Below are 13,665 nucleotides of genomic sequence, written 5' to 3'. Positions count from 1 at the left end.
CCCTCCCCCCAGCACCCCCTCCCCTCCGCACTATAAAAACACAAATATGCCATAACTCAGCCGGCCTGGCCGCCCAGCCTCCAACATGCCCCGCGCCCGGGCCTCTCAGGAAGGTCATTACAAACGACTTTCCGATTCACTGCTCCTGAAATAATTTTGTGTATTAAAACCTGAATCTGCACTTTCTGGGGCCGAAAGCCTCGCTTAATTATGGCGGGTGTCCTTGGGACGGACAGTGATCCTTCACTCGCCAGCCAGCCACGCTCCAGCCCTCCACCCGCCAGCCCGCCCCCCTCCCCGGCCCAATCTGTTTTCAAAGTGTGTCTGTCCTTTATTAAATTGTTTTCTTTTCCACATTATCAGTTGCCATGGAGACCTCATCTCTCGGATTATTTGAATTTCATTATATCTATTGATTTGGGAGCATTTCATCTTTTTTATTGTTTTTCTGTCAATTTTCAAAACGAATAACCATCTAATTTGCGTCAGTGCTGATTATGTTTGTCCCTCAATAGAGGTCGGCAGCTGCGCTGGGGAAACAAATCAATGAAAAACCATCATAAAACTCCCCACTCCAGTCTCCAGGATGTGTGGGTGACATTCCACGCCTGCGAGAGACACACTCATCAGCTCCAACTTCGGCTACGGTGGCGGCAGCTCTGCTCCACGTCCGCCTCCTTTGGCCTTAATATTTAATTTTGCGATTTGGGGCATTATTAGTGGTGTTTTTATTAGTGCGTGTGCATGTGAGTGTTTGGTGGTGGGCCGGCTGTTTCATTAATTTGTGGGTGAGGCAGGGAAACCCTGGAGGAGGGCAGGGCAGACACGTCGGGGGTGTGGTGGGAAGTAGAGAGAGGAGGGGGAAAGCCCTGAGGAGGGATAGGAGCCTGGGGACCAGGAAGGCCCCGAGGAGGGGCTGCAAATGGGGTGATGCAGAAGGGCCACCGAGTGAAGGGGAGGAAAAGAGGGAATTCAAATTGCTTACTTTGTTGGTTTTTTTTAAATAATTTATGCAATTTTAAGCATTTATGTATAAATTTTTTAATAAGCCACCCTGGAGCAGGATGGCCATTAACATCCCAACGTCCTTCTGTCCAATGGGCTGGCGGAGAGGATCAATTTCTGAGAGTACTTTCCCTTTTTTATGACATGATAAAATGCTTTTAAAGCAACTTACACAAATATGGAAATTTTTTTTCCTTTTTTTTTTTTCCGTTCCTTCTCCCTTCCCCTAACAGCCTTCTTATCCACCAGGGCGGGGGTGCGCACACACACACACACACACACACACACACACACACACACACACACACACACACACTTGTGCTCAGGCTGTCTCTCTCCTGCTGGGGAGGGGGGCTGGCAGGGAGACAGCCCCAGTTCTAACTGGAACTGGCCGCCTGTCCTTCTAACAAGGGCATAAACTTTCATTACCCATGCACGCAGTCAAAGACAATTTAGGGAAACGCGCTGCTTGGAAAAGGAAAACCTCAGCGATTCGTGGCCCACGCTGCTGCTGCCGTCTGGGAGGATCTTGCCTCCAGCTCGAGGGAATCCGGGACCTGAACCTCTGGCCTTGTCCAGCAGGAGGTGGGGGTTAGGACAGACAGCTTCCATGTGGTGCCCTTAGTGGAGCAGGACTGAAGAGCCCAGAGTGCAAGGGTCTCCCTCCTTGGCTAGAGTGACCCACCCAACCATGGAAAGGGGCCGATCCCCTTGGTCTTGCCTTCACTAACCCCACCCAGGAGTGGGCCCTTGAGGGCAAGCATGGGGCTCCTTCATTTCTGCCACTCCAGTGCCTGGAAGAGCAGAAGCTCACCTATGTGGGATGAATGGACAGACAGATGGACGAATGAAGACCAAGCAGGGAAACAGGCCCTAGGTGTCCTGAAGTCCCTGCAGGAATCCCACAGATGCTGGGGGCAAGGATCTCCCCAGGTGTCCTGCTCTGGAAGCAGGTCTAGGGCAGAAGTGCCTCTGGGTGCGGAGTCAGGGGCATCAGACACCATCACCCTTTACCTGGGCTGAACCCCTGACTTCCTTAGAGATGGAGGCAGGCCTTGTGAGGAAGACAGCAAGTGGCCCCATCCCCAGACTTCAGGGTGACCCTGATCTCACTTCCCAGCTCCTCCTCCTGATGGGAGTGAGTAGGGACCCAAGGGTGAGACCTGTCCAAGTCCCCCCACTGGCTGATGAGCATGATCTGGGTCCCAGAAGGGCCCTGAGTCCTTCCCAGCACTGCTGCTGCCGGACAGTGTCCAGTCTCTGAGACCTCACGGAGGCACCTGGGCTTCAGCAGCTACCAGATAAGACGAACTGACAGCAGACACTTGGCCTTCTCTTAAAAGCTTGCCACTGAAAGCAAGTTTCCTCTTCCATGGGCCTCAGTGTCCTCACCTGTAATGTGACCTTTTTGAAGGCACGACGTGGGTGACGAGTCTGGCTCAGAGCTGCAGAGCACACGGTGTCTGTGCTCGATGGTGACTGTGGACATAGCCCATGCTTGGTAACCGCGGGGGCAGCTAGGGCTGAGAGTTCAGCCCTGCATGGCTCTGCCTGCTTGGCCCTGGATCTGAGACCTGTCCCAGGCCTCCTACTTCCCATCCCGCAAAGCCCAACTTTCTCCCTGGGCCTTCACCAGGCCAGGCTCTGCAGGCTCGGCCCTGCCACCCTGGAGCTCTGGGCCTCCTTCAGAAGGCATCCCCCTTGAAGCGTGTCTGCTTGCTTAGCTCCAGCAGGAGCTGACCAGTGGGCAGCCCAGGAAGCAAGGCAGCAACCCGGGCGAGGCCAGGCTGCCCCACGCCCTCAGCGGGGACTCAAGGGGAGCGCCCACTCCTCCTCCTTTCTGTGCTGAGATGCCCCCCACTCAACAACTGCCATTAAAATAACAAGTTTCTGTTACAATCTAAACATTCCCACATCGCATAAAGGGTTATATTACACCCGAGTCACTCCCGGCCCGTGTTTGCACAGAAAAGCTCACGGCAGGTCCCCCCTCCTGACGAAGTGACTTATTAAAGTTTAAACAGTAATTAACAGAACAATAAAAATAAAGGGATGTTTGGGGAGTCATAGCGCACACAGGGTTTTTGGCAGTGCCAGCAGTTTTTCAGTGCCCTGCGCTGGCAGCAAAATGCGACTGTGAAGCCAGCGGGGACGGAGGACGGGGCCGGGGCTGGGCCAGAAAGACTTCAGGCCTAAAGGGCGAGAAAGAGAGGGCGGACTGGAGGAGAGGGATGAGGGGCCTGGGGCATCAGGGTGGGTGCGGTGCGTGCAGGAGAGGGGGTCTACAGGGAATCCACTGGAAGCTTCATGAGGTCAGGAGGGGCGAGGCCAGGGCCCAGCCTGGCCCTAGGCACTTCCGGGAGCTCAGTGCCTCAGTCACATCCAGCCAACTCCGGCAGGGATCTGGCTGGGGGAGGCGTCGGGTCCCCTGGCACCGTGGGCATTACAAGACCCTGCAGTTAATGATTCCTGGGGCTGGACTCCAGCCACTCTGGGCTTCTCTCCTAGTTGGGCAGTGCCTCCTCTCAGCCCCTGCTCCTGCAGCCAGAGCACCCCGAATACTCTCCTGAAGTCACTAGCCCCTATTCAGCATGAGTAAGGACTCAGGGGAATAGATTTCCTTTCTTCCCCCAGGAGAGGGAGACCAGCCAGCCTAACACATGACAGGCCCCACCTAAAAGGAGAAGGTACCCAGCTAGTGAGGCCAGGCAGACCCCCACTGGGGAAGTTCTTTTTTTTTCCAGGGTTGGCAGGGGGCTGGACCTGTGGGGCTGTCAAAGCTGAGCACCCTGGGGTTAGCAGGGCTAGGCCAGTGATCTTCAGCCTCGCCTTTTCTGCCTCCACAGTTCCACCCCCAGGCTCAGACACCTGGCTGTAGGGGAGGCATGGACAGGTCAGGATGGACAAGGTGCCCAGCCCTGGCAGCTAGAGAGGGACCTTGGGGAGAGGAGGGATGGGCTCCTCCTGGACCAAGGCCAGCATGCCTAGTGCTCATTCCTCAAAGCCTTGAGGGCCGGGGAAGAAGGGACAGCAGGAACCCACCACAATGAATGTGCCATGTCAGGGGTGGAGACAGACCCATGCCAGCCAGGTGAAGACACCAAGGTGCTGCTGGGCTCGCCCTGGCCATCTAGGGCCCCCAGCCACCCTCTCACTCCTTCCTCTCAGACTCCCATGCTGGGGGCGGGGATGTGCTCTCCCAGGGCTGTCCTCTGACCTGACCATCCCAGTGCCCATCCCCATCCTTTCTCTCCAAGGAGAGCCACTGAAGGATCAAAGCTCTCTCCTCACCACATAGGACTAATTCCAAAAAATAGTTTTTCAGTAGAGCATCCCCAACTCAGGTGCTTCCCAACAGGGCAAAGGGTCAACTCAGGGACACCAGGAAACCACGAGGAGTCTCCCTCTTGGGCTTCTCCATCGCCCTCTGTGCTTCAGTATGCCAACCTGCCCAGGCCTACCCTGGGATCTTATTTCTGCAGAAGCTTCCCTCCACCTCGGTGCCTGCCATCAGCAGCCCCAGACCAGCAGCAAGCTCAGAGACAAGCCGTGTGCTCAGAGCGAGTGGCCCCGTGGGTCCCTAGTGCAGGCTCCTCCCCATCACAGCACACGAGCTGGCATGAGTAGCTGTGAGCTGGGCGTGGAGGTGAGATGCTGGGCTGGAGCGACAGACTCTAGCCTCTTGTTTCCTGGGATCTGGGTCCTGGGCAGCTGGTGGGCACAAAGAGCAGGGGCTCTGGCTCTGGATGGGCCCTTGTGGCACCGGGTATGCCACTGGCTCTCACCAAGACTCCTATGGATATAGTCAGCCAGGGAATGCAGGGCCCAAAGATCTCAGTGCTGCCTGGGTTCTGGGCACTCACAGCTTTGCCCTGGGGATGCGGAGGAAAACCAGCAGCTTTTCTCCCCCCCTTTCCTGGGCAGGGCTTTCTGGGGCTCCATCCAGCCCCCTCACCCCCCCACCAATGAGTGACTCATGGTAAGGGGAGAGTGGAGGGTCGAGGTAGAGAGAGCTTGAGGAGGGGGCAGGCGATGCTTCTCCAGCCTCCAGCTGCTCTGCTTGGGAGTCAGGCTGGAAAGAACGACAGGAGCTCAAACTCCCTCACAGCTGGAGGAGGCAGACTGAGTCACCCAGCTCCAAAGCCAGGTTGGGGAGGGAAGGGGGGGCAGGGGCAGGTGCCCTCAGGGTTAGGAGAAGGACTGGTGGAGGACAAAGCAGAGGGTGTTTGGGGGGCATTGAGAAAGGTGGGCGGGGGCAGAGGCCTTCTAATGTATATGCTCAAAGGTGGGCAAACGGGGAGACCACTGCTCATCCCCATTTGCTGTTTCTAGGACCTCCATCCTTTTTCTCATCCCAGGGGCATGGCAAGGAGCTCTGGCTGCACAAGGAGCTCCCCAGGGCAGTCTGCACCCAGCTCACACACACTGTCCTAGATTTGCACAGAACTTTAGAGCTGGAAGGGGACGGAGGCCCAAGAGGTTGAGAGACTTGGCGAAAGCCCAGGTCACTCACTGATCAGGACTAGACAGATCTAGGGATCTGATCTCCAATCTGAGCCCTTTCATGCCCATGTATCAAACTGCTACACATTTCTGTTTTAAAGGGGAACTTTCTGCAGCCTTTGAGACTGCTCCAGGACTCCTGGGCCCCAAACACCACATGTCCTCGCTGCTGGGGAGGGTTCGAGCCACATGCTGGTCCTCCTGGGCAAGGACCCTAAATGGCTCTGAAGCAGCATCTCCAGGGTAATAGGCCTGGAAGTCAGGCTTCCCAGCACTCTAAGGGATATGCATGTGGAGGCTGGCTCTGTGGCCTGACCTATCCACTGGAAATGGGTAAGACATGTGTTGCAGACGGAGGGGATCTTTCTCCTGCAGGGACCGAGACCCTCAGACCTTGTGAATTGTGCTAGGAAGGGGAAACAGGACAATCACTATTCCGGGATTAAAGGAAGGGCCTGGGACAGAGGCCCAGGAAAGGAGGTGGGGAGGGCAGCAGGTGGCAGAGGGACAGCGTGTACAACACGCCACCGTGCCCTCCCTACAGCCCATCTCCACAATCCCCTTGGCTGAGGCCAACGACGACGACATGAGGGGACTAATTTAGGAGTATTTTTAAAACTGTGGCCCTGGTGGAGGGGTTTAGCAGTTGTCAGCCATCTGGAATAAGGAATTACAATCACCTCCCTAATCCTATATTCCGTAAATCCTAAAGCTGGTTACAGAGTGAGGAAGAGGCAGCAGGTGGGTGGGGGTGGGGATGTCTGTTCCAGAAAGGGGCAAAGCCCAAGGAAGTGCCCACAGGCTGCGGCAGCACCTTCCCTCCCCCTCGGAGTGTCAGGGGCTGGGGGCAGGGGCTGAAAAGCCCTGTGTCCTCTGAGCCCCTCAGCTCCCCACCAGCACACGCACACTCACTCCCCAGGCCGCGCCGGCTCGCACAGGGGCCGTCAGGTAAATTAGATCTGAAAGCTGACAATTTCTGACCATATTTCCTTGATTATTTCAAACAAATGCACAGCAGCCGCTGTAAGGAGATTAAAGTGACATAAACGTCCCGAGTGGGAGGGGGGAGGGCAGAGGATTCAGGTCACCCCCATCCGTCCCCCGCCTGACAGACGCTATATCGCTATCCAATCCAATAAAAAATCCCCCCCTTTTGCTTTAATTAATTTTACAGCTAGCTTGCTTAATTACTTTCAATCAAAATCCTCCTGCCATCGCAAAATTAGAGATGGTTGAGCTCCATTAGCCTAAATTCTTCATTTCCATATAGAAAAGAGGCTGTCTGCAGAGCCAGCCTGGGCCCCTGCAGGATCGACGCCCGTCTGCCTGCCCGCTGCCAGCCAGCCCACTCCTGGCTTCCGCTCCCTGGCTAGCTCTGGCCCCTGCATTTCCCCTCATTCTCCTCCACTGCTGCTCCTTGGGCTCAGAGGAGTTGAGGTCCAGGAGGTGTCCCAACTCTTCCCCAGGATTCATGCAGGGACTGCAGGGCTGGGCTGAACTAAAGGGCCAGGGCTGGCGTGAGCTCTGGACCAGAGTCTGATGCTTCTGAAGAAAGGGATGGCCGATCCTGGGATCCTGCTTCCTTGCTAAAGGGCCCCTGCTGCTTCCCAGACAGTCCCTGGCAGCCCAAACCTCGGCCAGCTGGGGCAGTTGGTTTCCTGGGCCCTCTGCCCCACCCCTCCTCAGGAAGCACAGCTCCCAGCAGTGCAGGAACGCTCCTAGCCATGGATTTAGGCCCCGGTCAGTATAGACCCCTGGAACCGACGTCACGCAGGGTTCCCTCTGCAGATTCCTGGCTGGAGAGTCATTGCTTACTGTCAGAGCGGCTCTAGGGCCAGCTGTCCCGATGGTGCTACAATGCAGCCAGCAAGCCCCCATAGACTCTGGCGCTCTCTTGGGGCCCGTCATGGGCCCCTCCTCCCCCTCCCATAGCGCTGGTTCCCAGCCTGCAACAGCTGCTTCTCCACCCCCAGCCTGGGTCCGGTGGGTGGTAGGTCTGGGCCCTGTCCATATCCTGTGCTGCACCGGCTCCCTACACCTGTCTCACCCTTGCAGCCCCCAACCCCAATGCCGGAAGCTCCACTTCAGGTTTTCCATGCTACAGCCCCGAGTGTCACCACAGGGTCCAGCCCAACCTGGGCTCCAGCTGATTAAGGATCTGCAACAGGATGTAGGGATTACAGTAAAACCTGGCTCCGGATCTACAGGGGCAGCGGGCCAAGCCCTGGCTCCCGGACTCCCCTCCCCTTCCCTCCCTTTCCCTCCCCTTTTAGCATGGCCCCCTCCCAGCCAAGCTGCCAAGTGAGGCAAGAAGGCCGAGGCTCTCAACCCTTCAGGGGGTCTTGACTGGACTCTGGGAAGTGGGTGACAAGGGGTGGCATTAAGGGACCCAGGCCAAGTCTGGCAGAAAGGGAGGGCTGGGGTGGGGTGGGGTGGTAAAGGGGGTTATGGCTGAAGTCTACCCTGGACCCTTTCTGCTGCTCTCAGGACAGAAAGCCAATCCAGTCCTCCTTTTCGGGAACCAGTGTGGACACAGGGTGTCCTGGGCCTGGTCTCTGGGCAAAGGCTGAGCAAAGTGGAAAGAAAGCACTCTAAAGGCTCCACAGGGCCCTTCCAGGCAGCAGGCTTGCAGCTGCCCCACAGCTATGGCTACGGCTATGGCTGGATGATGCTGGGGTGTAAGGCCAGCTCTGGGGGTGGGTAAGGGAGCTGAGCCCGAGCATCCATGCCTGTCCTCCTGGACACCAGGGACCCATGGGTCAGTCTCAGGCTCCTCACTGGTCCTGCTCTAAGGGTTAAGTCAAGTCTTTCTCCTTCTGGTTTGGTTGAGTTTCTCGAAGATATCCTGAGCACCTACTGACACTGCCGGTTCTGGCCCTGGGGATCCTAGGAGAATGGTTTCAGGTCTCAGGGAGCTCAGAGTTTAACAGAGAAGACACACCAGCGCCAGGCGTGTCACACACCACTGAGAGGACAGAGGGGAGGCCGACTGCAAGGAAGGCATCCTGGAATGCAACCCGTGGAGAAGGTAAGGAGGGGAGGTGAGCGGATGCACAGACACACTGCCCCTCCTGCGGCTCTGCCCTCCATTCAGGTCTGTATTCTCTCTCCTGCCCCCTCTTCAAGGAGTCAATAGGAAAGCGGACTAGGAGCAGGAAAGGCTGGAGCAGCCCCAGTCCTCAGAGGCACTTCCGGACTGTCTGGGTGCTCTCCCTCCCACTGGGGCAGGGCTGAGCCTCACTCCTGTTTTGCTCCTGATGGCCATGCCTGGCCCAGGTGGCTAGAGGCAGCAAAAGGACAGATGGAAGAGTAAGTTCAGGGTTAGTGACCAGAAATCAAAGGGCACAACCACCGTGGGGTCCATGGCCCAGACTCTATACCCAACCTGCCAGCCAGCACGTGCAGGTCAGCACCGCCTGTCCCCACGCCTGCAGCACACTGCTTCCTCCTAGGGCTTGGCTTCCCCTCCTCCTACGCATCCTTCAAGGGTCCCAGCTGAGATTTCTCTTCCTCTGGGAGGCCCCCTGGGATTGTCCCCTTCCTCTGTCCTCTCTCTGCACCCTGCTCCCTGCTGCAGCACTTCTGTGGTAACTTGTTTAATTGTCCCTCTACCTTGAGAGACTTTAAGATCCATGGGACAGGACCACTGTTTCGGCACAACATCTGGCCCAATAAATATTTACTGAATGAATACAGAAAACTAAGTGCTTCTCAAGTTCATTAGGGCAGAGCTGGAACCCAGGAGTGTGGCCTGACTTCTGTCCCAAACTCCGAAGAGCTCTAGGAACCTTTCCTGTCTGCGAGAGTGGGGATTCCCTGGGTGAGATCGAGCTTTAGCACCCTCTCTTGGGTCTCTTGCCCTCTTGAGCCCCAGGCTCACCTCCAAATGTCCTTCAGGGGCTCTGCCTGGAGAACAAAAGAGGCCCCAGTTGTCCCAGCATTTCTCTGTGAGAGGAACAACTGTCGCAGGCCAGTGCCTTTCTGAGTAAATCCAGCAACTGTCTGCAGTGAAGTGCAATTCTCTCCCTCACCTCCTGTCCCTGTCCCAAAAAGGAGAGAAGGAGATTGAAAAAAAGATGGGGGGTAAATCCCATTCCAAGCCCTACAATCTCCATACACCCGCTCTCAAGTCTGTCTGAAAATGTTATGAACACAAAGAGGGCACAGGGACAGCCACCTGCTGTCCCGGACAACTGGGACAGCCGCAGCTAAGGGTGAGGCAGTGAGATCAGGACCCAAAAAAAGGAGGTGAGAGAGCGAAGGATGGAGAGGAAGCTGGGAGAGCGAGTGGGCATGTTGGTCCTCCCCGCCTCCTCGCCCTGTAAGGGAAGATCAAGGTAAAAGGAGAGAAGCGGAGGCCAGAGATCAGCTGGCCCTGCAGGTGCAAAGGGAGGGTCAGAGGACAAGGACAGGGAACCGGTGGGCCCAGAAAGGCTCGTGGAGGCCAGGTGGAGTTGGGGAGGTGGGAGGTTTACGTGGGGCAGTGGGTACAACGGGGAGACATGGAGGAGAGAGAGAGAAGTTGACTGGGGAAGAGGGAGCGAGGTCTATTAAAAACCTCTCAGTGCATAACACAAAATGTCAGGGTTTATAGCTTCATTCTTGGCTTTGCCGGGACTAAGAACCCTGAACAGAAATGTCACTGCTTGTCATGTTTAATCACCTGCTGTTTGTTAACACCTTCCCTGCAAGGAGCCTGTCTCAATCTGCCCCTGGGCCCCCGAGGGACCCGGAACAGAAAACATCCCCAGCTCCTTCTCTGGGCTCCTGGCCCTGCCATGGGCTCTTCAGGGAGGAGCTCTATCCTCCTCCAGCTGAAGCCCTCCCAAAGAGCCCCAAAGTGACCCTCCCTATTAGGCAGACCAGAGAAAGGGACCCCATGTGTCCTATCAATAGGCCATGACCTTAGCCAGCGGGGCTGGTGTGCTTGGAGTGGCCGACACTGGGCCTTTCCTGCTCCTTCTGCCTGGCTTTCCAGCCTGTCTGTCCATTCTGTCTATACCACCCTGTTCCCTGCCCTGCGGGTACATGAAGATCCACAAAGGAGGCCCACTCACATCCCTGCAGCCTGGAATTCACCAATCTGTCTGCTTGAACAGCAACTGCCACATAACATCTAACATCCAAAGCCACCATCCTTCCAGTCACAACCCGGATCACACCATCTGTGGTTCTGGTTTGGCTCTCTCTCTGAGCGTGCCTTCCTGGGTTGTTTAGGCTAGAAATTCTCAGTCCTACTGCCCCATAATTCCTTCCTCTGGGTTGGGGGTAGGTGTGGGGTGCAAGGGTAGAACAGGCCACTCAAGAAGCACAAGTCTTCCCAGGGACACCTGGCTGTTGCGTGCCTCAGAAAGCACAGTGTGGTCAGCACCAGAAAAGGAGCAGGGTCTTCTCAGATTACACCCAAGTGAGGACCTGGGCAAACTCAGTATAGCCCCAGGCTAAAACCCCACTTGGAGACAGCTGTCTGCAAAGCAGCAAGTTCATCCTGCGCAGTTCCCAAGGTAAGCCATTCTTCTAGCAGCAACAAAGGCCAGCAGGGATACCCACTCACAAGCTGGGCTGAAGTGGTCTTCTAGTGGGCCAGGGGAAAATGTCTCCAATTTCCTTCCTAGTAAAGTCTCTGCTTACACAGAAACATATCTGAATAGCATGTATCTGTGAACCTGTCTCCTAGGAAAATGCCCATTCATTCAGACGTGCTTCCTGAAGTGCCCTGCGCCCAGTCCATTCACTTCCATTTCGCCAGAGAGACAAGTCAGAGCTGTTCCAGCCCTCTGCAACCCTTCCCTGCAGACAAACAGGAGCGCCCCTCTCTCAGGAGATGGGCAGTAATGGATGCCTTTAGAAAAGACGGCTTTCCTCCAAAAAAGCTCAAAATGCATCTGCATCAACAACTACATTTTATCCTGCAGGGAAGGCCCAGGGACGTGTCCATGCATTACAGGTGGGATATACATGGGACGCAGAGATGTCTGGGGACACGGGCCAGGCAGCACAGTAAACACCCAGGGCTGGAAGCCTGTGCATCCTCCACTCAACACTGCCATTTGGAACGGTCCTCAGGGAAGCCCGTCTTCCCCCTGGGAGGGAAGCCCCACTCCATATCCGTCTCTTGGGATTTGGGAACAAACCTGGCAGTGTCTCTGGGCCTCCTGTTTCACCTGTGAAATAGGACAACTCCTTGTCTTTCTCGAAGGAACTTATGAGCGAGAGGGCAAGTTTTTGGGAACCAGTGCCCTGTGGCTCCCGGGGAGGCATGTGCACACCCACATGAGCACACTCATACCTAGCTAGCTGAGCGCAGAGCCTGTGAGCAAGCCTGGTTAGCACAGGGCAGTTTTAGGTGGAGCCAGCTGTAAGTCACCCATCCTGGACAGAGACGTACTCAGTTCAGGAGGTGCATGAGCTCTCCAGGACCCTGAGGGAGGGGCCATGTTAAGCCCTCCTGCCTCTAAATAGGGCTGACCACCCGTCCCAGTTAGCCCGGGACCGAGGGGGTTCATGGGACATGGGTCTTTCCAGTTCCAGGCAAACTGGGGTGGTCAGTCACCCTACCTCGAGGTTACCACACTGCTGACTACACAGTTCTTTTTTTTTTTTTCCTTTTTGTCTTTTTTACTGACCGGTAACGGGATCGCAACCCTTGGTGTTGCACCCGCACCACGCTCAGCCAGTGAGCGGGAACCGGTCTCCACATGGGATCCGAACCCTCGGCGGGAGCGCCGCCGCGCTCCCAGGTGGCGCACTCTCCAGTGCGCCACCGGGCTGGCCCCTGACTACACAGTTCTGACAGTGGGAAACTCTGCCCAGAGTCTAACTAGTATGGGGTCCTACCTTCTCAGGTGCCAAGAGGAGTGCTCTCTCTCCTGGGGGGACTGATGACATGGGGCCCTCCCATGCCCGTCTGGGGTTTTAAAAGCTGGTCGCTGTGAAAGGGACCATGAGCACACATGGAACACATCCTCCCAACCAATTCAGCAGGTCATGGTGGCCACGGTGGAGCCCGAGAAGAAGCCAGGGAGCAAGGACCAGCCTGAGGTATAGGGGGCCTTGTGGTCTAGAACCAAGACCCTTGGATTTATCAGACGAGCACGGCCTCCCAGTCAGGGCCCCTGCTATCATCCTTTCATTAATTTACTATTAGATGGGAAATTACTCCTCACCCAGGAATATAAGTTTTCATCTTATTTTAAGTTAGATTCTTAAAGCAATTACCAAGGCATCTGGCGATGACTTCACCACTGCAGCCAGCCCCTGGAGGGGAGAAGGGCAGCCCTGAAGCTGCACAGGCCCCTGGCTCCAGGCTCCTGAGGGGAGTCTGGGGAGAGCTGGGAGTCCCTAAACACCTGTCCTCGGTCCTGGGAGGGAAGCAGGGGGCACACTGCAATCTCTGATATTTGCTGTTTGTGGAAAAACTCCTTTCCAGCACCACCTGCCCCATGAACCCGCTGGTGACAGTTGCTGAAAAGCCTCAGCAGCTGGTGCCGCGGGAGCATTTTCTATTTTTAATTGTTTGATCGGAATATTAACTCATCTAGGCCCATTCCCAAGACATATTTCCCAGCCAAAGGGTTCCCCCATTTCTCATACCTTCCTCTCTCTTTCTCTACCTCTCTAGTCAGAAACCAACTTTGAAATTAATAATTGGAGACACACAGAGCTTAGTGAATTTGCAAGGGATCACAGCACTGAGAGAAAAAGAATGCAGGCTCCTCACCAACCTGGAGGAGCCCCTCAGAGCTGGCCTCTGCTCTTTTTTCTCTCTGAGCAACTGATCCTCAGCTCCAGGGCAGAAGAGGGGAGAGGCTGGCCCAGCACCCAAAGGCACTGCGACTTCTATCTGATTCCCTCTCTTCCTGGCTAAATGAGACTTTAGCATCATACTCTCCTCCGGTCAGTCCACTGACAATCTGCTCACTCGTCACCCTCGAGGGCAGAGCAGAGGGGCTGGGGACACCCAGGAACCTCCCAGGAAGGGCAGGGAGGGGGCACTGGAAGGGAGACACATGCCCCTGGGCTCAGAAGGTCTGGGCAAGAGGCTTTCATTTCGGCTTCTGTTTCTGAGAAGAAGGGAGCCTGTAGGAGAATCAGGCAGTAACTCCTCTGCAGGGGCAACACCATGGGCTCCTGGCCCATCTACCAGGCAGGTCACAC

This window comes from Galeopterus variegatus, unplaced genomic scaffold (assembly GCF_000696425.1).
Source record: "Galeopterus variegatus unplaced genomic scaffold, G_variegatus-3.0.2 Scaffold445, whole genome shotgun sequence".
NCBI lineage: Eukaryota > Metazoa > Chordata > Mammalia > Dermoptera > Cynocephalidae > Galeopterus > Galeopterus variegatus.
Note: the sequence above shows the minus strand (reverse complement) of the source record.